This window comes from Triturus cristatus, chromosome 10 (assembly GCF_964204655.1).
Source record: "Triturus cristatus chromosome 10, aTriCri1.1, whole genome shotgun sequence".
Lineage (NCBI taxonomy): Eukaryota > Metazoa > Chordata > Amphibia > Caudata > Salamandridae > Triturus > Triturus cristatus.
The window spans coordinates 461,521,721-461,546,199 of NC_140593.1; the positions used below are offsets into that span (position 1 = coordinate 461,521,721).

The window sequence follows — 24,479 nt, forward strand, 5'->3', positions numbered from 1 at the left end:
GGAAAGCCAATATTTGTTCGGATTTAGTTTAAATGGGCGTAGCTTTAAATTCACCCGCGCACCTCAAGGATTTACAGAAAGCCCCAGCATCTATAGCCAAGCACTGAAACGAGAACTTGACAGTATCCACATGCCGGTTAACACTGCCCTGCTTCAATATGTCGATGATCTGTTGATCACCGCTAGAAGCGAACCCGAATGTGAGAAAGCATCACTGACAGTTTTACAATTTCTAGCCGAAAAGGGGCACAAGGTGTCCCCTTCTAAGCTGCAATTCTGTGTCCAGCGAGTTATTTATCTTGGTCACTCGCTGTCCAAGGAGGGAAGGCAGCTTACACCCGACCGCATTCAGTTAATTGCTAACATGTCAATACCCAAGACACAGAAGGAGGTGCGGGCTTTCATAGGCCTCACTTCATATTGTAGACAGTGGATCCCTCAGTATGCATTTCTAGCAAAACCACTCATTCAATTGACAACACAGGAGGCAGCCACACCGACTGTTCTCCCTTGGACTCAGGAACACACACAAGCTTTTGAAAGCTTAAAGAAAGCTTTATGTCAAGCACCCGTTTTAGCAACGCCATGTTACAGAAAACAGTTTACACTCTTTGTTACAGAACGCGAAGGTACGGCCTTGTCAGTACTCACACAGGAACAAGCAGGAGCACACAAACCATGTGCTTATTTTTCTAGTACATTAGATCCCGTAGCTCAGGCTTTGCCTGCATGCCTAAAATCAGTAGCAGCAACAGCTTTAGCAATCAGACAAAGCGATGCCATAGTGTTAGGACATCCATTGACAGTTCAAGTACCACATGCAGTAGAGGTTCTTGTAAATAGAACGCAAACACAACACTTGACTGTAGCGCGACTTACAGGATACGAGCTTACATTGTTTCAGCCACATATAGAAATCAGACGCTGTAACACATTGAATCCTGCCACACTTTTACCAGTAGTCGGAACAGACCCACTAGCCCATGACTGTATTGAAGTTATTACAATAACAACAAAACCCAGACAAGACTTAACCGATGTCCCATTGTCAGATCCAGACCTGACCTTGTATGTAGATGGTTCATGCATGAGAACAAGTACAGGAGAGTTAGTAGCCGCCTACGCAGTCACAACAGATACTGAGGTCATTGAAACTAATCGTATAACTACTTTGTCAGCTCAAGCCGCAGAACTTATCGCTCTGACACAAGCCTGTATTCAAGCCATGAATAAAAAAGTCAACATATACACTGACTCACGTTATGCATTCGGAGTTGTACATGACTTCGGCGTGCTGTGGCGAGAGAGAGGTTATTTAACTTCCCACGGTGCCCACATTCAGCACGGACCCCTCATTCATGCATTATTAGATGCAATACATCTACCCACTGAAATATCAATTATGAAATGTAAGGCTCATACGAAGGTTACTGATATCATTTCCCAAGGCAATGATCTAGCCGACAGAACAGCTAAACTGATTGCTCAAACTCAAACCCCCGATATGACAAAGACAATAGTCCCGACACCGACACATTGTATGACAGTTAAAGATCCTACTCTTGACGTAATTGACATACAGACACATGCTACACCAGACGAAATAAAGAAATGGACTGAATTAGGAGGGATCCAAACGGACCAAGGATGGATGATGAAGGAAAGGTCTGTATGGTTCCTTCCTGATTCAATGGTCCAAGTCATAATTAACACTATACATAGTCCAGCACATTTAGGAGAAAAAGCTATGCTAGACAGCATTCAACACATTTGGTTCAATAAACATTTACGAGCAGCAGCAAAACAAAAGGTCCGTACCTGTATGATCTGTTGTCAGTTCAACCCAGGAAAAAGCGTTCCCGTAGAACAGGGTGGATTTCATACCCCTAATCATCCTTTTGAAGTACTCCAGATGGATTATATCCAGATGGAACGATGCAGAGGATTCAAATATGTTCTCGTAGTTGTCTGCGCTCTGTCCCGTTGGACGGAGGCATACCCGGTTTCAGATTACACTGCCCCGACTACTGCCAAACAGTTGGTTCGAGAATTCTTCCCACGATACGGTTTACCACGTGCTGTTTACTCAGATAACGGCCAGCCGTTCTCATCCGAATTAATGAAACACGTTTCACTTCTGTTAGGATATCAGTGGAAATTCCACTGTGTCCGACATCCCGAGGCAGCAGGTCTCGTAGAAAGACATAACCAGATACTGAAAATTAGAATGTCCAAAATATGCAGAGAGAAAGGTGTCGACTGGGTAGTAGCGTTACCAGTTGCACTCTTTTACATGAGAATGGTAGCACACTCTCGAACAGGGCTATCTCCGTATGAGGTGATCTTCGGTAGACCACCGAATATGTGGGGGACGCCTATACCACGCAAAATAACTGATATTGACTGTAATATGCTGACAGATTACTTGGCTTCCTTGATGTCTGCACTACAATCTTCTCGTTCACAGGTAGCTGCAGCCTTTCCCGACAACACTGAGGTGAAACCCCATGACGTTGTTCCGGGTAATCTTGTCTTTGTGAGGAATTTCGACCGAAAGACTCAGCTGGAGCCCAGGTGGAAAGCACCCAAGTTGGTCCTGTTGACCACAAGAACAGCCGTGAAGATCGAGGGCCGCAAGGGCTGGATTCATTCAAGCCACATCAAGAAATTTCATGGACTATCTTCGGATATAGACACTGTGCCCTGCACTCCCTCACAGACTGATACAAAACTCCCTTTTGTTGAACCTAACAAATCTGAAAATTACAAACTAAAGCTTAGGCCCAACCAGTCGAGCAATTTGATTGTTTAAGTCCTCTCCAAGGTGAAGCGGTTGAATTGTCTCTGACATGTATCCCTTGGACCTGAGTAGAGAAAATACCCGAAAAATGTTGAAACGACAGGCGTATTGTAAATCACTGCGTAGCCACTGCATAGTGACATTATTAATTTTGTTTTTATTGAGTCTTTTAATAATTATTACAAGTATGTTGTTGCACATATATTACCCTATTTCTAGACATGTTTATAATGTTGCTGCTGAACATTCTTTTAGTGACTTACCTCCGCATGAATTGTCTTATAGACTTGCGCTGCGCAATAACACTTTCATTAGTATGTTACATCATTCCCATCAGACTAGTAATGCCACCAATTGTTGGGTGTGTGGCCGACTCCCTCCCTATCAGAATTATGAAGGAGTCCTGCCTTTCTTTCCACATCCATTTACACATAATGGCTCCTGTGGAGCATGGTTTAGCTTAATTAATTCCATAGACTCAGACACAGCAGTTTACCAAGATCATTGGGTATGGGGAAATCTGAACCTAGCTTTACTCAAGGTCTGTTACCCTGACAAGGAGGGTCGCCCCAAAAGAACAGGAACTGATCTAGAAAATGAAGTATATGGATTAGGTAATTTTACACCTAATCTCATGATTCTAAATGTCGTATCTGAAATTGAACTAGTCTTACCCACCATGTCAGTATTCCCAGCGAGGGGTGAATTATGTGTAAGAAAGGTTGGTTCCATACATATGGGCCATAGTAAATGCACTACTATGGTAGAATTCAGTGATCAAGGAAAATCTTCATTTAGAGCTTCTCGCCACTCCTACTTTATATGTGGTCAGACTGCATATATGCGTCTACCTCTAGATTGGGATGGTACCTGCTACATTGCATTCCTTTTGCCACCTGTTTTCCTAGCTCCTCCTGATTATTACAGAAATATTCATTTAGTACACAACAGAGAACGGAGAGATCTCCCCATTGTCGATTACACTGAGACGGCATGGGACAAGTATGTAGATTTTAATAAAGGCATCTTTCCCTATATAGGTACTGTTACTAATAGTAAGCTGATACGTAGATTAACTAGAACCCTTGAAGCAGTAGTGAATGAGACTATTTCCGCCTTAGGCAATTTAACGGAAGAGCAGTCTGCTATGCGGATTGTTGTGCTTCAAAATCGTCTTGTCCTTGACGTCATCCTGGCTGATAGGGGCGGAGCTTGTAGGGTCATCGGATCAAGCTGCTGCGTATTCATACCAGAAAATTCGCCATCTGTATATAAAGCCATCACTCGCCTTCATAAGATTGTAAGCCAGATACACCAGAACCCAGGCACTTGGACTTGGTCCAGTTGGTTTTGGAATGCGGTATCAGCCTGGGGATGGAGAGTTTTATCCTTCCTAGGTATTGGCCTTCTCATACTATTCAGTTGCTGTCTATGTCTACAATGTGGACCAGCAATTTGTGGTCTGTGTGCCACATCGTGCATTCCACATCAAGATTTTCATTCAAGATCCCGGAAGAAGAAAGAAGAACAAATGATGCTATATGAACAGATCAATGGATTGATGAAGATTGATATCTCTTGAAGGGCAAGTAGGGGACAAGGAGGGAATGTGGAAATATGGATTTTTCTGGTCAGTTATGTCCCCTATCTTGGACCCCAACGGTTCCATGTGCATGTCACAAGTACATGTATGTTCCCTCCAGTTCCAGTTATGAAGACGCAAATACATGTGCGTCCACCGTCAACATGTCCTTTGACAGATCCGCCATGTATAGGCCGGATATCCCCTTCCTAAATATGAAAGGCCATCGGCTTTATATGGTTCACTTATGCCACTTTTCAGTCCAGGCAAGTAGGCCCCGATTCTGTCATCAAAACTCCTCTTGCCTTCTGCCTCTGAAAGCTCCAGCCCGAGCCTGCATCTGTGACCATGAACTTTGTCTCATTCTCTGCGCGGCTCACGAAGCCTGACATCAGCTTACTCTCTGCCAAGAACTGTATTTCACCTTCGAATTATCTGCCTCCCCCTCAGCCGATGCATTCCTGCCTAGTAGTTTAAGTAAACATTCTTCCAGTTACCAAGCAAAAAGGCCCATCTTCTCTGTCCTCATGCAAGTAATTCATAGCCCTGTTACCATGGAATATTCCTACCCCCTCGCATTCAGTGTAGACACTTAGACGCTTGTACACGCACGCACAGTCAGTATAGAATAGATTCTGTCCGAGAGTCCCTCTTTTATGGATAACATAGTTCTTTAAACATAGGATGTTAGATATGATTTGGGATTAGGTTGACTTGACCCCCCAGACTTCTCGTCTCCACATATAGAGCTAAATGTCAAGTCCCCGTCACCCCCTAGTTACACGTCAATTACACGTCATACTGCTGCGCGCGCATCAATGCCAAGTATTATCTTATAGATCCACCTATGTATTACATCATAACCAATCATGTTCCTTTTTACTCATTATTACACCCATTTTCGGTTACGCAGACCAAACGTCAATGTCCTTATCAATTGTTACGCCTACTGTATTCACTTCATTATAATGTATGTACTATAAAAGTTACTTCTTGTCAATAAAATATGTACTTCACTTCCTGAACCCCCGTGGTGATGGAACTTGAAGCATCCGATTATAATCGATTATTGGAATAAAGCCCATTCCGAAACTCTAATATCACGGATTCTGCCTCTCATTTTACTGAGCTATTTTATAATGTTTCTGTATCAAATTCAGTCCCGGTAAAGGAATTTTTATTTACCACAGAAGTCCGGGTAAAAACTGACATTAGAGTTCTCAAACTTCAGCGGCCCGGCCACCCTCGACGCCTGAAGGATAGCATCCCTATCCCGAAAGTTAAAGAGTCGGGCGATTATAGGCCGCGGGGGAGCACCCATTTTGGGCGCACCACCCGGAATCCTGTGGGCCCGCTCCACCGCGAAGAACTTGCTCAGTCCCTTGGGCGCGAGACGATTGATCGCCAGATCCTCCACAAAAAGGTCGGTAGCAGAGTCCTCCGATCTTTCCGGCACTCCGATGATACGAACATTGTTCCGTCTAGCCCTGCTCTCGGAGTCCTCAAGTCGACGGTCCGTCTGGTCACTGGCAACCCGCAACCTACGGACCTCCGTCTGCAGGGCAGCCACGTCCACAGTTAGGCTCGACGCAGCTTGAGCCAAAGAGTCGACCCGCTCGTTAGTTTTGGACAGGTCTGCCCTGACCAAATTCACATCGATCAGGACCGCGTCCAAATTATGCGCCAGGGTATCAAACTGCTGACCCACAGTAGCCTTCATCTCCTCAATGGCGCCCATAACATCCAGCAAGGTCAATTCTGACGAAGGGCCCGAGACCTCCTTGGACCTCTCAGGCGATTTATGCGAGCCACTAGGGGATCCCTTTGTCTGCGCATAACGATCCATGTTATTGACCTGAGTATAGGCTCCCCGTCGGGTCGACTTGGGTTTCGACTTGTCTCCGTCTAGTCTCGCCGCCATCGTCCGGAGGCCACCAAAGTTGGCTCCCGCCAGCACCAAGAACACGGACCAAGTAGCTACTCCAGTTGAACACAGTCGTCACAGACAGGAAGCCCGAGTATAGTCCGAGAGGCAGGCCAGACACTCCGCCATCCGCGCCCCTCTGAAGCACCAAAGTCCCTCAGCCGATATCAGAGTACAAGCTTGAAAACGAAAGTGAAAGTGCGGGGTACGTGGCAGGTCGAGCCAAGCATGCCGCTGTTGTTCACTTCGTACCCGGGCACCTCACCAACTCGAGATCGGGACCAAGGCAAGAGCAGGCCGCAAACTTCGGAGCACCACCATTCCGGTTCCCGGCGTCTGATCCGAATTTGGAAAACAGGTGGCACCTCAGCGCAAGTTCATCAGCAAAAGCCCGTCAAATAAATCAGGATTAAGTCAGGATAGACGTGGGAGGTTGCGGAAGCCCTCGAGAGCCGTAAGCCTACGCGACCATCTTGGATGCGCGCTAGGCTCCTCCCCCCAACATTCTTAAACTTTTTAGAAACACTCTGTCACTGGATGATGTCATCAGTGATGTAATTTGAGATGTCATCAATGATTTCCTCAGTGATGTCACTGACCATGTCATGAGTGATGTAATATGTGACATCATCAGCAGTTAACTCAGCTAACTATAACCACTGAATTTCTCTGGTTTTGTACGAGTGAAATGTCAGACTAACTAACGTCCCGGAAACCTGTGTTTTTTTCAGTGAATATATATATATATCTATATATATACATATCATAAAAATTTCAATTGAAAACATCATAGGACATATGCTGGTGAATTATGAAACAGTCCCTTGACATTGGATACAATACAAATCACGGCACTTAAAAATCACGATATAATCCTGAAAGCAATAAATTCCTGTGCAGGACTTTGAGAACTGAAACCACAACAAAAGTATAGCATGGTGAAACGTTAACACCCTCACTCACCCCCTCCTGCACACACAACTTCTTGCATACCTGACGGGACCAAAGGTCTCAGATAAAACACTCCAGGGTACACGACCCTTGCACACCTGATGGGACCAAAGGTCTCAGATAAAACACTCCAGGGTACACGACCCTTGCACACCTGATGGGACCAAAGTCTCAGGTAAAAACACTCCAGGGTACACTGCCCTGCAAGACACACCATTTCTTGCACACCAGTAAGATCATTCCCCTCCGGCATGACAAGCCAAACAATGATCCAATTATCTAGGGCGTATTACTTCTGACGGCTTCAATTCCTTTAGATCCATGTTTCTCTAGATATAGTTTCTTTCGGGCTTCTTAGTTTCTTCTATAACCTAATTGGTAGTTCGTTATGCATGGATCCTTCTCCTAGATGATCGCCAGTGTAGTAAACGAAGTCCAGTGGCCGTAGTGTACGTTATAGGTTTATTAGATCTTGATTACAAGTAATTAAGATGATAGCTAAGCCAAAGGATAGCCCCACCAGGAGCAGCCTCCTTGCTGCTCAGCTCACACACTCCAACTGACACTCTAAACCTCACCAGACACTTAAGCATTCCATTACATCACCAAGCACTCCAGCATTCCACTACACCAGATTAATTCTGGCTGAGCAGCAGGGTCTTGGAACACTGGGGGAAGATGCATAAAGTTATAACACATACCAAAATTAAAAAGCATGTATTTAAGATGAAAATGTGAGTATTTTCAGAACTTGTAAGCTGATTGATAATTGGAGAGAAATTGTTGATTTTTAAAAATATATTTAAAGCTACTATTGAGTTGGAAAGATGTATTAGTATTATTTCGTTGTTGCCAGGGGAATTGCAGGAATGGCAGCGAGGCCTAGTACGCGGGGCCCTAGGGTCGGAGTGGCGGCAGGAATGGTCTAGCAGACGTGGCGGCCAACGGCGGTGTCACTGGTCTCCTCGAGCTATGTGGGGGCCAGCGGTTTCCCGGAGGACCCTGTGTCACGATTTGCAGAACTCCTCAGGATCCGAGTGATGATATAGAGGTTCACCTCCCGATCTCCCCGGACTCCAACCAAAAGGTTACGGAGCCCAGAAGTGACCAGGCGAGGGAAAGGAAAGGGGTGGGGGTCAGCAGGGATTGGGTTCTGAAACGAGAAAACAAGTACAAGCAAATTATAACAACAGTCTACTCTCTGTCGGTCTCGCTACGTGAAAACGGAAGCTATCCAAATACAAACACATCATATCATAACAACAGTCTACTCTCTGTCGGTCTCGCTACATGAAAACGGAAGCTATCCAAATACAAACACATCATATCATAACAACAGTCTACTCTCTGTCGGTCTCGCTAATTGCCCTCAGGAGTTCTCAGATAAACAGGTAGGCTCTATTTCTTCATAGTAAGCAACCCAGAACACCTTTAGTCTTTTTCAACTTAACACAGTCACGGATACAGTCAACCTCTGATGATCGGCTTCCACGGTGACTACACCGCCGCCGTAAATTCCTACGTTGGAGCGCTCCTTCCCACAGGGGAGATCAACACACTTTGACTTATACCCGGCGTTTTCCGATAGTTGGGACTCCCCAACCTAACCCGTCTCAGTAGCCTGTTGATTGGCGCGCTCCTTGTGCTGCCATGTACTAACGGTCAGATAACGTTACTCCACGCTTATCCGCCTACCTTCGCATTTTACCTAAATCGATTACCGCTCCAAGGAGCATTACCTCACAATAACAGAGTTAACTGCTCTTGGTTGGAGCCTCTTCTTGCCAATGCTCCCTCCGGAACTTTTCGAAATCAGGGAAGGAGGGTCTTGAGGTTCGCCAGGACAAAAACATCTCCCGGGTAGCTCAGCCGAGCTACAACACTCTCACCTGCTTCCTTCTACGGAAAAAGCCTCCGAAGCCTGCAATGCCTCTCCCCGCCTGGTCGCCAAGCTCCGAGGGACGGGGAAGAGTAAGTCCTTATTTCTAGTCCTCTTTCCTGTTTCGCAGGGACGCCTAGCTCCGAGCGGCGAACAGGGTGTTCTCCATAGATTCAAAATAACGCACGTCGGGAGACGTGCGTGACGGACTTAAGTAGCCGCCCACTTCCTGTTTCTGGGTTTGCTGGGACATGTAGTCCGGAGACGCTCGGTAGGCGCCTTGGATCCCAAACCCTCACAGTAGGTCCCCTCCCCAAGCGCCTCCTAGAGCCCGGTTTCTCCGGATGCCGGTCGTAAAATCTTCTCACTGCAGCAGGGGCATGCACCGCGTCCGAAGGTTCCCAGGAATCCTCCTCCATAGAGTACCCCTTCCAGGAAACCAGGAACCATAACCTGCCCTTCCGTAGTCTGGCGTCCCGTATGCTTCTCACCACATACTCCAAGCTCCCATCCACCCATACGGGCGGGGGAGGCCTCCTGGCTGCTGACAAACTGCAATGGAAGACGGGGTAAATGTGCATGGATCTCGGCAATTTGAGCTTGTATGCCACAGGGTTGATCCTCCGCAGCACTTGGTAAGGTCCTATGTATTTCGGGTGGAACACACTTCGTAGCTTAAAACGAATATATCTCGTGAAGAGCCACACACGATCGCCCACTCCACTCCATACTCCGGACCATCGCTCCTCCTCTTGTCCTCCCATTTTTTGTACTTCAATTTGGCTTCCCTCCATGCCCCTTGTGTTTGCTTGTGAAGCCTGTGTAAAGCTTGTAGTCTGGAGTGGACCGCCGGCTGATCCCCTACGGTTTCGGGTAAGGGCACTGGTAGGGTTTTCGCCTCATACCCAAAGTTGGCCTTAAAAGGAGACATTTTGATAGAGCTATGCCACGCCCCGTTATATGCCAGTTCGGCCATCCATAGCATCGACACCCATGACTGCTGCGAATGCGACACGTAACACCGCAGATATTGTTTTAAAGTTTGATTCAGGCGTTCGGTTTGTCCGTCAGATTGAGGGTGGAAACTGGTGGACGTAGCAGATTCGATCATCAGCGCCTTGCACCACGTCTTCCAAAAACTGGCCACAAATTGGGGGCCTCTATCTGACACGATCACTCCGGGCAATCCATGTAAACGTACCACGTGGTTCAACAATAGTTGTGCAGTTTGTCCTGCCATCGGCAGTGTGTGGCAAGGGATGAAATGACCCATTTTGGTCAGGCTGTCCACTACAACCAAGATAGCTGTATGTCCACTGTCTCTTGGAAGTCCCGTAATGAAATCGACGCTGATATTCCTCCAGGGTTGTTGAGGTGTGGGTAACGGGAGCAGTCGTCCTTTTTTCTTCCCTCTTTCGGTCTTGTTCCTTGCACACACCTCACAAGCCGCCACCCACCTTCGGACGTCTTTCCTCATGGTTTTCCACCAAAAGTGTCTGCAGACGGCCACCCATGTCTTGTGTATCCCGGGATGCCCGGCCAGAGGGGAGTTATGACACCATTGAAAGGCTTTGAGTCTTAGCACCTTCGTCGGGAGAAACAGCTGTTGTCCGTGGAAAGGAAGGCCGCCCTTGATGTGGCGTTTAGGATCCCTTTGGCTCCACTCATTCCACCTTTCAGCTGATCGACTGCCTTTAATGTCACCCAAGAATTCTTCTGCTCTCACCACACAGAGGACCTTGGCTGGGTTGATGAGAGAGAGAGGTGCTGGGGTTACGCATCCTTCTGTGAGAGCCTGTCTGGACAATGCGTCTGCCTTCCTATTTTCTGAGCCCGGACGGTAGGTTATAATGAAATTGAACTCAGCAAAAAAAAGGGTCCATCTCATCTGTCTTGGGGTTAGGTGTCGCGCTGTCTTCAAGTATAACAAATTCCGATGATCTGAAAAAACTATTACTTGATGTTGCGCCCCCCACAGGTAGTGGCGCCATTCTTGAAACGCCTTCTTGATGGCCAAGAGTTCTTTTTCGGCAATCATGTAGTTGCGTTCCGCATTATCCAATTTCTTTGACAGATAAGCTACTGGGTGTAGTCTACCTGTGACTTTATCTCGTTGGGACAAAACAGCTCCAATGGCTTCTTCTGACACATCTGCCTCCACTATGAATTGCGCATCTGCTTGTGGGTGTCGAAGAATCAGGGCCGTCGTAAAGCTGGTTTTTAGTGCCTCCATCGCTTCTGTTGCTTCAGTCGTCCATTGAAAGGGTACACCTTTTCGCAGCAGTCTTGTTATGGGTACGGCTGTGAGTGAAAAATCCTGGATAAACCTGCGGTAATAGTTCGCAAAACCAAGGAAACACTGTACCTCTCGCACTGAACTCGGAGTAGGCCATTCACGAATAGCCTGTACTTTCCTCTCCGACATGCTCAGCCCCTCTGGTTTTAGGATGACTCCCAAAAATTCCACCGTTGTGACCCCAAACTCGCACTTGCTGAGTTTGCAGTATAATCGGTTTTCTCTTAATTTCTCCAAAACCATTGTAACATGCTTGATGTGGTCTCTCTCGGCAGTAGAGTAAATTAAAATGTCGTCTATGTAGACCACTACAAAAATGTCCATATATTCTCTTAGTACTTCGTTTAAGAAGTACTGAAACGCCGCCGGGGCATTACAAAGCCCGAACGGCATTACCAAGTATTCATATAAACCAAACCTGGTTTTAAACGCGGTTTTCCACTCATCCCCCTGTCTTACTCTTACTAAATGGTAAGCACCCCTTAAATCTAAACGGGTGTAAACCACTGCTTCTCGCACTTGGTCCAACAGGACACTGATCAGGGGCAACGGGTATTGGTTTCTTACGGTGTTTTTGTTTAAGTTCCTATAATCACAACAGGCTCTCAATTCCCCATTGGCCTTGGCTATGAAAAAAAGCGGAGAAGCCGCCGGAGAACGAGATGGCCTAATGAAACCCAGTTCCAGATATTTATCAAGATACTCTCGCAAATGGCGTGTTTCCGGGTCGGCTAAAGCATATACCCTACAAGATGGAACGACCGCCTCGTCTACCAAATCTATACGGCAGTCAAAAGGCCTATGTGGAGGCAACTGTTCCGCCTGTGTCTTATTGAACACCTCAGCATATTCTTCATACTCCTCAGGCAACTCCACTTCCTTTTCTGCTGCCGTAGCCAAGCGGAAAGGACCTGCGATTGCCAAGGCCTGAGAGTGATGACCAAGAATGCAACTTTCTGCACACACTGGTAACAAAAAGTGAACTGTTCTGTCCTGCCAATTCACCGTAGGATTGTGACTGACAAACCAGGGCATTCCCAGTATTACTTCGTATTGTGGAGCGGCTATGATATTAAATTCGATTATTTCCTGATGTTGTTGTCCTCCTTCTTGTAGTGTCATTTTTAGTTTCCCTGTGTGCAGTGTGATTTGACCTGATTTAAGAGGTTCGCCATCCACTGCCAGTACCTCCTCCGGGGATTCCCTAGGTACTGCTTTAATTGATAGCAGACCAACCAGTCCGCTATCGATGAAGTTCCCGGTGGCACCCGAGTCCAACATGACTAATACCTGATGCTCCTGTTCCCCCACTTCTAACCCCGCTGTTAATACTATGTGTGCTTCCGTGGCGGTGGATTTAGTATTGGCTAGTGACGGGATCCTCCATACGGTGGTTTCCTGGGGTAACGGAGAGGCCCTCTCGGGAGGGTTTGCTTCTGTACCCAGTGAGGACACTGCTGCTTTCTTTCCTCTATAAGGAACGGAGGGATTTTTGGGTTTAGAAGGGCATTCCCTTACATAATGCCCCCTTTTTCCACAATACATGCATAGCCCTAAGGCTCTCCTACTTTCCCTTTCCACCTTGGTTAAAGACGGTCTCAAGGCCCCTACCTCCATAGGTTCGTTAGTTGCGGAAATCGGGGTTGTTTCTTTCCTTGTGTATTTAGTCGTTCCCCCACTCCCTTTGTACCTGTCTCCCCCTCGTTCTGCCAAGCGGCCATCTAATCTCAACACCAGATTCATCAGCGCCGCACATGTTGTGGGTTGGGGGTCTATCTGTGCGACTACATCTTTTAGCTCTTCACAGAGCCCTTGATAAAACAAAGACATGCGTTTCTCCTCCGGCCAAGCGGATTACGCCACTAACCTATTAAACGCCGTGAGGTAGGTCACTAAATCAGTCTTCCCTTGTCGTAACGCCAGCAACTCCTTGTCTGCACTAAAGGTGGTTGTGCGTCGATCGAACACCCCCTCGAATGCTGTTCGAAACGCTTCCCAGTCTGAAAGTACAGCATCATTATTCCGAACCAAGGGGACTGCCCAGGAAGCCGCATCACCCACCAAGTACGAGATTGTGAAAGCTACTCTCGATTGATTAATGGGGAATGACGACGGGTTGCAGGAAAAATGTAACAATACTTGCGTGAGGAAAATTTGCACCTTTTGCGGATCTCCCGCATACCTTTCTGGGCTGGCCAAAGGAATGGGTGGGGGTACCGTCACATGTATCTGTTGCCCTACTGGTGAGGCTACATCAAATGGATTACGCGCCATCCTATCCACCCTATCGCGTAAAGAGGCCGCCTCTACCCTAGAAGCCACCAGTTCTTGCTGAACCAATGCCAACGCCTGTACTACATCCTCTAAGGTGGCCATACTCTATACCACCCACCCGGACCGGGAGGAGCACCAAACGTGGGTGCGTTATTCTGTCACGATCTGCAGAACTCCTCAGGATCCGAGTGATGATATAGAGGTCTACCTTCCGATCTCCCCGGACTCCAACCAAAAGGTTACGGAGCCCAGAAGTGATCAGGCGAGGGAAAGGAAAGGGGTGGGGGTCAGCAGGGATTGGGTTCTGAAATGAGAAAACAAGTACAAGCAAATTATAACAACAGTCTACTCTCTGTCGGTCTCGTTACGTGAAAACGGAAGCTATCCAAATACAAACACATCATATCATAACAACAGTCTACTCTCTGTCGGTCTCGCTACATGAAAACGGAAGCTATCCAAATACAAACACATCATATCAAAACAACAGTCTACTCTCTGTCGGTCTCGCTAATTGCCCTCAGGAGTTCTCAGATAAACAGGTAGGCTCTATTTCTTCATAGTAAGCAACCCAGAACACCTTTAGTCTTTTTCAACTTAACACAGTCACGGATACAGTCAACCTCTGATGATCGGCTTCCACGGTGACTACACCGCCGCCGTAAATTCCTACGTTGGAGCGCTCCTTCCCACAGGGGAGATCAACACACTTTGACTTATACCCGGCGTTTTCCGATAGTTGGGACTCCCCAACCTAACCCGTCTCAGTAGCCTGTTGATTGGCGCGCTCCTTGTGCTGCCATGTACTAACGGTCAGATAACGTTACTCCACGCTTATCCGCCTACCTTCGCATTTTACCTAAATCGATTACCGCTCCAAGGAGCATTACCTCACAATAACAGAGTTAACTGCTCTTGGTTGGAGCCTCTTCTTGCCAATGCTCCCTCCGGAACTTTTCGAAATCAGGGAAGGAGGGTCTTGAGGTTCGCCAGGACAAAAACATCCCCCGGGTTGCTCAGCCGAGCTACAACACTCTCACCTGCTTCCTTCTACGGAAAAAGCCTCCGAAGCCTGCAATGCCTCTCCCCGCCTGGTCGCCAAGCTCCGAGGGACGGGGAAGAGTAAGTCCTTATTTCTAGTCCTCTTTCCTGTTTCGCCGGGACGCCTAGCTCCGAGCGGCGAACAGGGTGTTCTCCCTAGATTCAAAATAACGCACGTCGGGAGACGTGCGTGACGGACTTAAGTAGCCGCCCACTTCCTGTTTCTGGGTTTGCTGGGACATGTAGTCCGGAGACGCTCGGTAGGCGCCTTGGATCCCGAACCCTCACAGTAGGTCCCCTCCCCAAGCGCCTCCTAGAGCCCGGTTTCTCTGGATGCCGGTCGTAAAATCTTCTCACTGCAGCAGGGGCATGCACCGCGTCCGAAGGTTCCCAGGAATCCTCCTCCATAGAGTACCCCTTCCAGGAAACCAGGAACCATAACCTGCCCTTCCGTAGTCTGGCGTCCCGTATGCTTCTCACCACATACTCCAAGCTCCCATCCACCCATACGGGCGGGGGAGGCCTCCTGGCTGCTGACAAACTGCAATGGAAGACGGGGTAAATGTGCATGGATCTCGGCAATTTGAGCTTGTATGCCACAGGGTTGATCCTCCGCAGCACTTGGTAAGGTCCTATGTATTTCGGGTGGAACACACTTCGTAGCTTAAAACGAATATATCTCGTGAAGAGCCACACACGATCGCCCACTCCATACTCCGGACCATCGCTCCTCCTCTTGTCCTCCCATTTTTTGTACTTCAATTTGGCTTCCCTCCATGCCCCTTGTGTTTGCTTGTGAAGCCTGTGTAAAGCTTGTAGTCTGGAGTGGACCGCCGGCTGATCCCCTACGGTTTCGGGTAAGGGCACTGGTAGGGTTTTCGCCTCATACCCAAAGTTGGCCTTAAAAGGAGACATTTTGATAGAGCTATGCCACGCCCCGTTATATGCCAGTTCGGCCATCCATAGCATCGACACCCATGACTGCTGCGAATGCGACACGTAACACCGCAGATATTGTTTTAAAGTTTGATTCAGGCGTTCGGTTTGTCCGTCAGATTGAGGGTGGAAACTGGTGGACGTAGCAGATTCGATCATCCTTGCACCACGTCTTCCAAAAACTGGCCACAAATTGGGGGCCTCTATCTGACACGATCACTCCGGGCAATCCATATAAACGTACCACGTGGTTCAACAATAGTTGTGCAGTTTGTCCTGCCATCGGCAGTGTGTGGCAAGGGATGAAATGACCCATTTTGGTCAGGCTGTCCACTACAACCAAGATAGCTGTATGTCCACTGTCTCTTGGAAGTCCCGTAATGAAATCGACGCTGATATTCCTCCAGGGTTGTTGAGGTGTGGGTAACGGGAGCAGTCGTCCTTTTTTCTTCCCTCTTTCGGTCTTGTTCCTTGCACACACCTCACAAGCCGCCACCCACCTTCGGACGTCTTTCCTCATGGTTTTCCACCAAAAGGGTCTGTAGACGGCCACCCATGTCTTGTGTATCCCGGGATGCCCGGCCAGAGGGGAGTTATGACACCATTGAAAGGCTTTGAGTCTTAGCACCTTCGTCGGGAGAAACAGCTGTTGTCCGTGGAAAGGAAGGCCGCCCTTGATGTGGCGTTTAGGATCCCTTTGGCTCCACTCATTCCACCTTTCAGCTGATCGACTGCCTTTAATGTCACCCAAGAATTCTTCTGCTCTCACCACACAGAGGACCTTGGCCGGGTTGATGAGAGAGAGAGGTGCTGGGGTTACGCATCCTTCCGTGAGAGCCTGTCTGGACAATGCGTCTGCCTTCCTATTTTCTGAGCCCGGACGGTAGGTTATAATGAAATCGAACTGAGCAAAAAAAAGGGTCCATCTCATCTGTCTTGGGGTTAGGTGTCGCGCTGTCTTCAAGTATAACAAATTCCGATGATCTGAAAAAACTATTACTTGATGTTGCGCCCCCCACAGGTAGTTGCGCCATTCTTGAAACGCCTTCTTGATGGCCAAGAGTTCTTTTTCGGCAATCATGTAGTTGCGTTCCGCATTATCCAATTTCTTTGACAGATAAGCTACTGGGTGTAGTCTACCTGTGACTTTATCTCGTTGGGACAAAACAGCTCCTATGGCTTCTTCTGACACATCTGCCTCCACTATGAATTGCGCATCTGCTTGTGGGTGTCGAAGAATCAGGGCCGTCGTAAAGCTGGTTTTTAGTGCCTCCATCGCTTCTGTTGCTTCAGTCGTCCATTGAAAGGGTACACCTTTTCGCAGCAGTCTTGTTATGGGTACGGCTGTGAGTGAAAAATCCTCGATAAACCTGCGGTAATAGTTCGCAAAACCAAGGAAACACTGTACCTCTCGCACTGAACTCGGAGTAGGCCATTCACGAATAGCCTGTACTTTCCTCTCCGACATGCTCAGCCCCTCTGGTTTTAGGATGACTCCCAAAAATTCCACCGTTGTGACCCCAAACTCGCACTTGCTGAGTTTGCAGTATAATCGGTTTTCTCTTAATTTCTCCAAAACCATTGTAACATGCTTGATGTGGTCTCTCTCGGCAGTAGAGTAAATTAAAATGTCGTCTATGTAGACCACTACAAAGATGTCCATATATTCTCTTAGTACTTCGTTTAAGAAGTACTGAAACGCCGCCGGGGCATTACAAAGCCCGAACGGCATTACCAAGTATTCATATAAACCAAACCTGGTTTTAAACGCGGTTTTCCACTCATCCCCCTGTCTTACTCTTACTAAATGGTAAGCACCTCTTAAATCTAAACGGGTGTAAACCACTGCTTCTCGCACTTGGTCCAACAGGACACTGATCAGGGGCAACGGGTATTGGTTTCTTACGGTGTTTTTGTTTAAGTTCCTATAATCACAACAGGCTCTCAATTCCCCATTGGCCTTGGCTATGAAAAAAAGCGGAGAAGCCGCCGGAGAACGAGATGGCCTAATGAAACCCAGTTCCAGATATTTATCAAGATACTCTCGCAAATGGCGTGTTTCCGGGTCGGCTAAAGCATATACCCTACAAGATGGAACGACCGCCTCGTCTACCAAATCTATACGGCAGTCAAAAGGCCTATGTGGAGGCAACTGTTCCGCCTGTGTCTTATTGAACACCTCAGCATATTCTTCATACTCCTCAGGCAACTCCACTTCCTTTTCTGCTGCCGTAGCCAAGCGGAAAGGACCTGCGATTGCCAAGGCCTGAGAGTGATGACCAAGAATGCATCTTTCTGCACACACTGGTGACAAAAAGCGAACTGTTCTGTCCTGCCAATTCACCGTAGGATTGTGACTGACAAACCAGGGCATTCCCAGTATTACTTCGTATTGTGGAGCGGCTATGATATTAAATTCGATTATTTCCTGATGTTGTTGTCCTCCTTCTTGTAGTGTCATTTTTAGTTTCCCTGTGTGCAGTGTGATTTGACCTGATTTAAGAGGTTAGCCATCCACTGCCAATACCTCCTCCGGGGATTCCCTAGGTACTGCTTTAATTGATAGCAGACCAACCAGTCCGCTATCGATGAAGTTCCCGGTGGCACCCGAGTCCAACATGACTAATACCTGATGCTCCTGTTCCCCCACTTCTAACCCCGCTGTTAATACTATGTGTGCTTCCGTGGCGGTGGATTTAGTATTGGCTAGTGACGGGATCCTCCATACGGTGGTTTCCTGGGGTAACGGAGAGGCCCTCTCGGGAGGGTTTGCTTCTGTACCCAGTGAGGACACTGCTGCTTTCTTTCCTCTATAAGGCACGGAGGGATTTTTGGGTTTAGAAGGGCATTCCCTTACATAATGCCCCCTTTTTCCACAATACATGCATAGCCCTAAGGCTCTCCTACTTTCCCTTTCCACCTTGGTTAAAGACGGTCTCAAGGCCCCTACCTCCATAGGTTCGTTAGTTGCGGAAATCGGGGTTGTTTCTTTCCTTGTGTATTTAGTCGTTCCCCCACTCCCTTTGTACCTGTCTCCCCCTCGTTCTGCCAAGCGGCCATCTAATCTCAACACCAGATTCATCAGCGCCGCACATGTTGTGGGTTGGGGGTCTATCTGTGCGACTACATCTTTTAGCTCTTCACAGAGCCCTTGATAAAACAAAGACATGCGTTTCTCCTCCGGCCAAGCGGATTACGCCACTAACCTATTAAACGCCGTGAGGTAGGTCACTAAATCAGTCTTCCCTTGTCGTAACGCCAGCAACTCCTTGTCTGCACTAAAGGTGGTTGTGCGTCGATCGAACACCCCCTCGAATGCTGTTCGAAACGCTTCCCAGTCTGAAAGTACAGCATCATTATTCCGAACCAAGGGGACTGCCCAGGAAGCCGCATCACCCACCAAGTACGAGATTGTGAAAGCTACTCTCGATTGATTAATGGGGAATGACGACGGTTTGCAGGAAAAATGTAACAATACTTTCGTGAGGAAAATTTGCACCTTTTGCGGATCTCCCGCATACCTTTCTGGGCTGGCCAAAGGAATGGGTGGGGGTACCGTCACATGTATCTGTTGCCCTACTGGTGAGGCTACATCAAATGGATTACGCACCATCCTATCCACCCGATCGCGTAAAGAGGCCGCCTCTACCCTAGAAGCCACCAGTTCTTGCTGAACCAATGCCAACGCCTGTACTACATCCTCTAAGGTGGCCATACTCTATACCACCCACCCGGACCGGGAGGAGCACCAAACGTGGGTGCGTTATTCTGTCACGATCTGCAGAACTCCTCAGGATCCGAGTGATGATATAGAGGTCTACCTTCCGATCTCCCCGGACTCCAACCAAAAGGTTACGGAGCCCAGAAGTGATCAGGCGAGGGAAAGGAAAGGGGTGGGGGTCAGCAGGGATTGGGTTCTGAAACGAGAAAACAAGTACAAGCAAATTATAACAACAGTCTACTCTCTGTCGGTCTCGTTACGTGAAAACGGAAGCTATCCAAATACAAACACATCATATCATAACAACAGTCTACTCTCTGTCGGTCTCACTACATGAAAACGGAAGCTATCCAAATACAAACACATCATATCAAAACAACAGTCTACTCTCTGTCGGTCTCGCTAATTGCCCTCAGGAGTTCTCAGATAAACAGGTAGGCTCTATTTCTTCATAGTAAGCAACCCAGAACACCTTTAGTCTTTTTCAACTTAACACAGTCACGGATACAGTCAACCTCTGATGATCGGCTTCCACGGTGACTACACCGCCGCCGTAAATTCCTACGTTGGAGCGCTCCTTCCCACAGGGGAGATCAACACACTTTGACCTATACCCGGCGTTTTCCGATAGTTGGGACTCCCCAACCTAACCCGTCTCAGTAGCCTGTTGATTGGCGCGCTCCTTGCGCTGCCATGTACTAACGGTCGGATAACGTTACTCCACGCTTATCCGCCTACCTTCGCATTTTACCTAAATCGATTACCGCTCCAAGGAGTATTACCTCACAATAACAAAGTTAACTGCTCTTAGTTGGAGCCTCTTCTTGCCAATGCTCCCTCCGGAACTTTTCGAAATCAGGGAAGGAGGGTCTTGAGGTTCGCCAGGACAAAAACATCCCCCGGGTAGCTCAGCCGAGCTACAATACTCTCACCTGCTTCCTTCTACGGAAAAAGCCTCCGAAGCCTGCAATGCCTCTCCCCGCCTGGTCGCCAAGCTCCGAGGGACGGGGAAGAGTAAGTCCTTATTTCTAGTCCTCTTTCCTGTTTCGCCGGGACGCCTAGCTCCGAGCGGCAAACAGGGTGTTCTCCATAGATTCAAAATAACGCACGTCGGGAGACGTGCGTGACGGACTTAAGTAGCCGCCCACTTCCTGTTTCTGGGTTTGCTGGGACATGTAGTCCGGAGACGCTCGGTAGGCGCCTTGGATCCTGAACCCTCACACCCTGAGCGGAGGCACCAGGTTGTGACGAAGGTTGATCGAGGGCTCCACGGCGCGGCCTGATGCTGTGCAGTTATCGTGGCCACTGAGGCGGGGCCTGCGGAGCGGTTGGTGTCCCTTGTCTGGGAAGTGCCTTACAGTGGTCCATGAGAGGGGGCCCGGCTGCAGTGATCGGAGGACCGGAGGGGCGTTGAGCGCGCTGTGACCGCATCAAAGGCCTCGATGGTTGAGCAGCGGCGGCCGAGTCCTTCGCCTGGAGGAGAGGGGACCTGGTGATGCCCGCTGGTACAGGGAAGCACGGGTGAGCCGGGACGACGTGGGCCTTGCGATCCTCACTCTCTGCTGGTCCGAGCAGCTCTGCCGGTCGATCTTGGGGCCGGTCAGGCGGATCTTTACGGCAGAGATCGGAGCCGCGGGGCAGCAGGGGCAGACGATTCCCCAGAGCAGCGGAGCCTGTCCGGCGTCCGGCCGGGAGAGGTCTGCCGAGGCTGCCAGCCAGGGCCTGCAGAGTGCCATCAGTGAGTGCGGGGGTGAGAGGGGGACCCCACAGGCGGAGCCGCACTTTGGGGACTGCTGTGGCAACGATTGACGAAGAGAGCGGAGGACTGTGAGCCCGTAGATTCAAACACGAGGCCTGACACCAGAGGAACTGCAGGGGGAACACCAAGCCTTACCGAGCAGAGACGGGGGACGTACTGTCGATCGAGTGGGGGCTTCCCTACTCTTGACTCTGATTACACTTGAACTGGAAAGGGGCTGGTAATCACGAAGGGGTTTTGTTGCTGGCTGGAACCGGCGGGACACCTGCGTTGGACGGCTGCCCATGTGGGGTGGGGTTGCACTTCTGACGGGCTAGCAACGGCGGAGGGATCAGGGGAAATGAAGGCACCGCTCACTGGGGTCCCTGTTGGATTGGCACGCTATGGTCCCCCCCCAAGGGACGTAAAGATAAGACTTTGAAGGAGCTGTTTGCAAAGGTACAGGTTAGCTCATCGCCCGCCTACATGGCGGCGAGTGAGGCCAACCCTATGCCCGAGCAGAAAGAAGGGGATGAGCTGATCACCAAAGCCTTTCTGGAATCCATGTTCACAGCCCTGATAGCAGACTTTCAAACCCTCCAGAATGAGTTCACAGCGGAGCTTAAAAAGGTTCGCAGGGATGTGGACGGCATCGGCAAGAGGGTTGCCGTGCTAGAGGACAAAAGTAATGGTCGCGGCACAGAGCTGGCGGTGTTGCAACAGGAGATCATTCGGATTCATGACCAGCAGGTCGACCTTCAGACTCACGTCGTGGACCTGGAAAATCGGTCTCGGTGCCATAACATACGGATCCGCGGAGTAAAGATGGCTGAGGACTCGAAAGACCTCTTTCGCTTCACGAGAGAACTCTTTAATCACATCTTAGACAGGCAACCGGAGACGGAGTTGCGAATCGACCGGGCGCATAGAGTGGGACCCCCGAGGCCCTCGTCCGCCTCACCGTCGGGCATTTTAGTGTGCATACAAGACTACCGCACCAAGGAGGACATACTCCGCAGAGCCCGGTCAAAAACATCCCGTGGGGTTCCGCGACCATGCGCCGGTCCTTTATCAGGACCTATCTGCGCTCACGCTCCACAAACGTAGAACCTTCAAGCGTATCACGGCGCACCTTCAGCAGCGCAACATTCCGTACAGCTGGGGCCATCCCTTTCGCCTGTTGTTCCGCACAGATAACACACTCTACCAACTGCGCTTTTTGTCGGAGGCGGCCAAACTGTTAGGGGTGGAGCTCCCTGAGGAGGACAGCGGAGACGATAGTTCCGCGGCGGAGGCAAATGATTCCAGGCCCAGGTGGCACCAACAGGGACGCCGTCGTCGCACCAGGAAACCTCCGGTGGCAGAGATCCTCAGAGGTCAGCAAGCAGCTCTAGAGACCGTCTCCGCAGGACTGACCAAATCCCCATCCGGCTGATTTAGGCAGAGTTCAGAGACTGTTTGAATCCTTGGTTCCTATGCCGGTCGTCGGCGGGAGGGCGGCCTTTCTACTGTGGCAATCAACCCCACGATGCTGAATCATCATTCACCGGAAGGTGGAGGACAATTGGTTTTTATTTTCATTGCTCAGATGTTGAGGTTTTTGGTTATGGTTTGGGGGATTTTGTTAGGGGGGGTTTCGGGGTTCCACGTCCATCATTTAAGGGGGTCACTGCGGCTCTAAAGGCGCTCAGAGCGCAGAACGACTGCTCACTGTTCGCCCCTTCTTCACGTGATGCGATGCTTTCTTTGCGCTTCCTGGGTCCCCTGGATAACGTGAATGTCCACCCACACGCGAAGTATTAACTCTCAATGTTCGGGGCATCAATAACCCTGTAAAGCGCAGAGCCATACTGTCTTGCTTAGAAACCACACAAGCTGACATATGTCTCCTCTAAGAAACCCATCTCATGGCTCAAGATTGTCCCCGGCTCCGATCCCGATAGTTTCCGACACAGCTCTTCTCTTCTGGCCCTACCAAGTCTGCGGGGGTGGCGATCCTAGTGGCCCAGCGGTTTAAGGGGGAAGTCCTGCAGAAAGAGGCGGAAATTAGGGGGCGGTTATTAGCTTACAGATTTGCCCTGGGCGCCTTGACCTTTACCATTGGTTCTCTTTATTCCCCTAACGAGGGTCAGGAACAATTCTTGCATTCCGCTATCACGGAAGTCACGGCCACGAATGACCGCAATATTATCCTGGGTGGGGATTTAAATCTTGTGTTTGACAACACACAGGACAGATCTTGCCAACGCACACACCAGACTGGTGCGCTCTCGGCAGCGGGGCTCGACCGTTTACACAACTTGGGGTTGTGTGACTTATGGCGTAGCTTCCATCCACATAGTCGGGAATTCTCTTATTATTCTCATGCACATAAGACATATGCCAGACTGGATTACCTCTTGGCCTCTACATCGGTCCGAGCGATGGCATCAGGGGCTGAGATAGGGGTGGCTTCCCTTTCTGACCACACTCCGGTGCTCACCACTCTGACCCTACCACCTGTAGTACGGCCCGACAGGGTGTGGCGCCTTAGGGACACTCTTCTGCACCGTGAAGATGTAATAGCGCAGATCCGACGATCCATCACTGACTTTCTTTCTCATAATGCCAATACTGATACAACATTAGCGACACAGTGGGCGGCGCTGAAGGCAGTCCTGAAGGGAGAGTTTATTGCTATTTCGGCCGCTGACAATTTAGAACGCAGACGTAAGCAGGATGACCTCACCCAAACAACTAGGGAATTGGAGCAGATACACCACAGGACGGGAGCCCCCAGAGTGTGGCGCCAGCTCAAAGCAGTACGGCACCAACTTGCGGCTCTCGATCCAGATAGAGCTGAGTTTGCTGCCCTGAGATTGCGGCATGCCTACTATACCGGGGGTGGGGGGGGACAGGTGTGGGCGCCTTCTCGCCCACAAGCTTCGGGAGGTCAGACAACGCCAGGGGGTACGCGAGATCTGTAAAGAGGATGGCACGCGAGTTTCAGAAGATAGGGACATAGCCGAAGCGTTCCGCGACTTCTACGCTAACCTCTACGCTAGCTCTCAGTTGGATGAGGATGATGGAGCCGCCTTTCTTGATTCTGTCACACTCTCAGCTTTGACTAAGCCCCAGGCGGACCAGCTAGACGGAAACATTCGTACGGAGGAGGTAATCGCCGCCATCTCCCGGCTGAAACTGGCGAAAGCCCCCGGGCAGGATGGCTTTTCAGCTATTTTTTATAAGAAGTTTTGCAATCTGTTAGCGCCTCTCCTCACCCAACTATTCAATTCCTTCTCGGCTGCGGGAACGATTCCCCCGGACCTCTTAGGGGCTTTTATAGCAGTAATCCCCA

At 49.3% G+C, this 24,479-nt stretch overlaps 1 long non-coding RNA gene across 1 annotated transcript in view; it reads right to left on the bottom strand.

Annotated features, from left to right (window-relative positions):
• LOC146789608 (uncharacterized) overlaps window positions 1-24,479 on the bottom strand; it is an 89,969-nt gene that overhangs the window by 45,838 nt on the left and 19,652 nt on the right. The gene's annotated exons all lie outside the window — the stretch shown is intronic.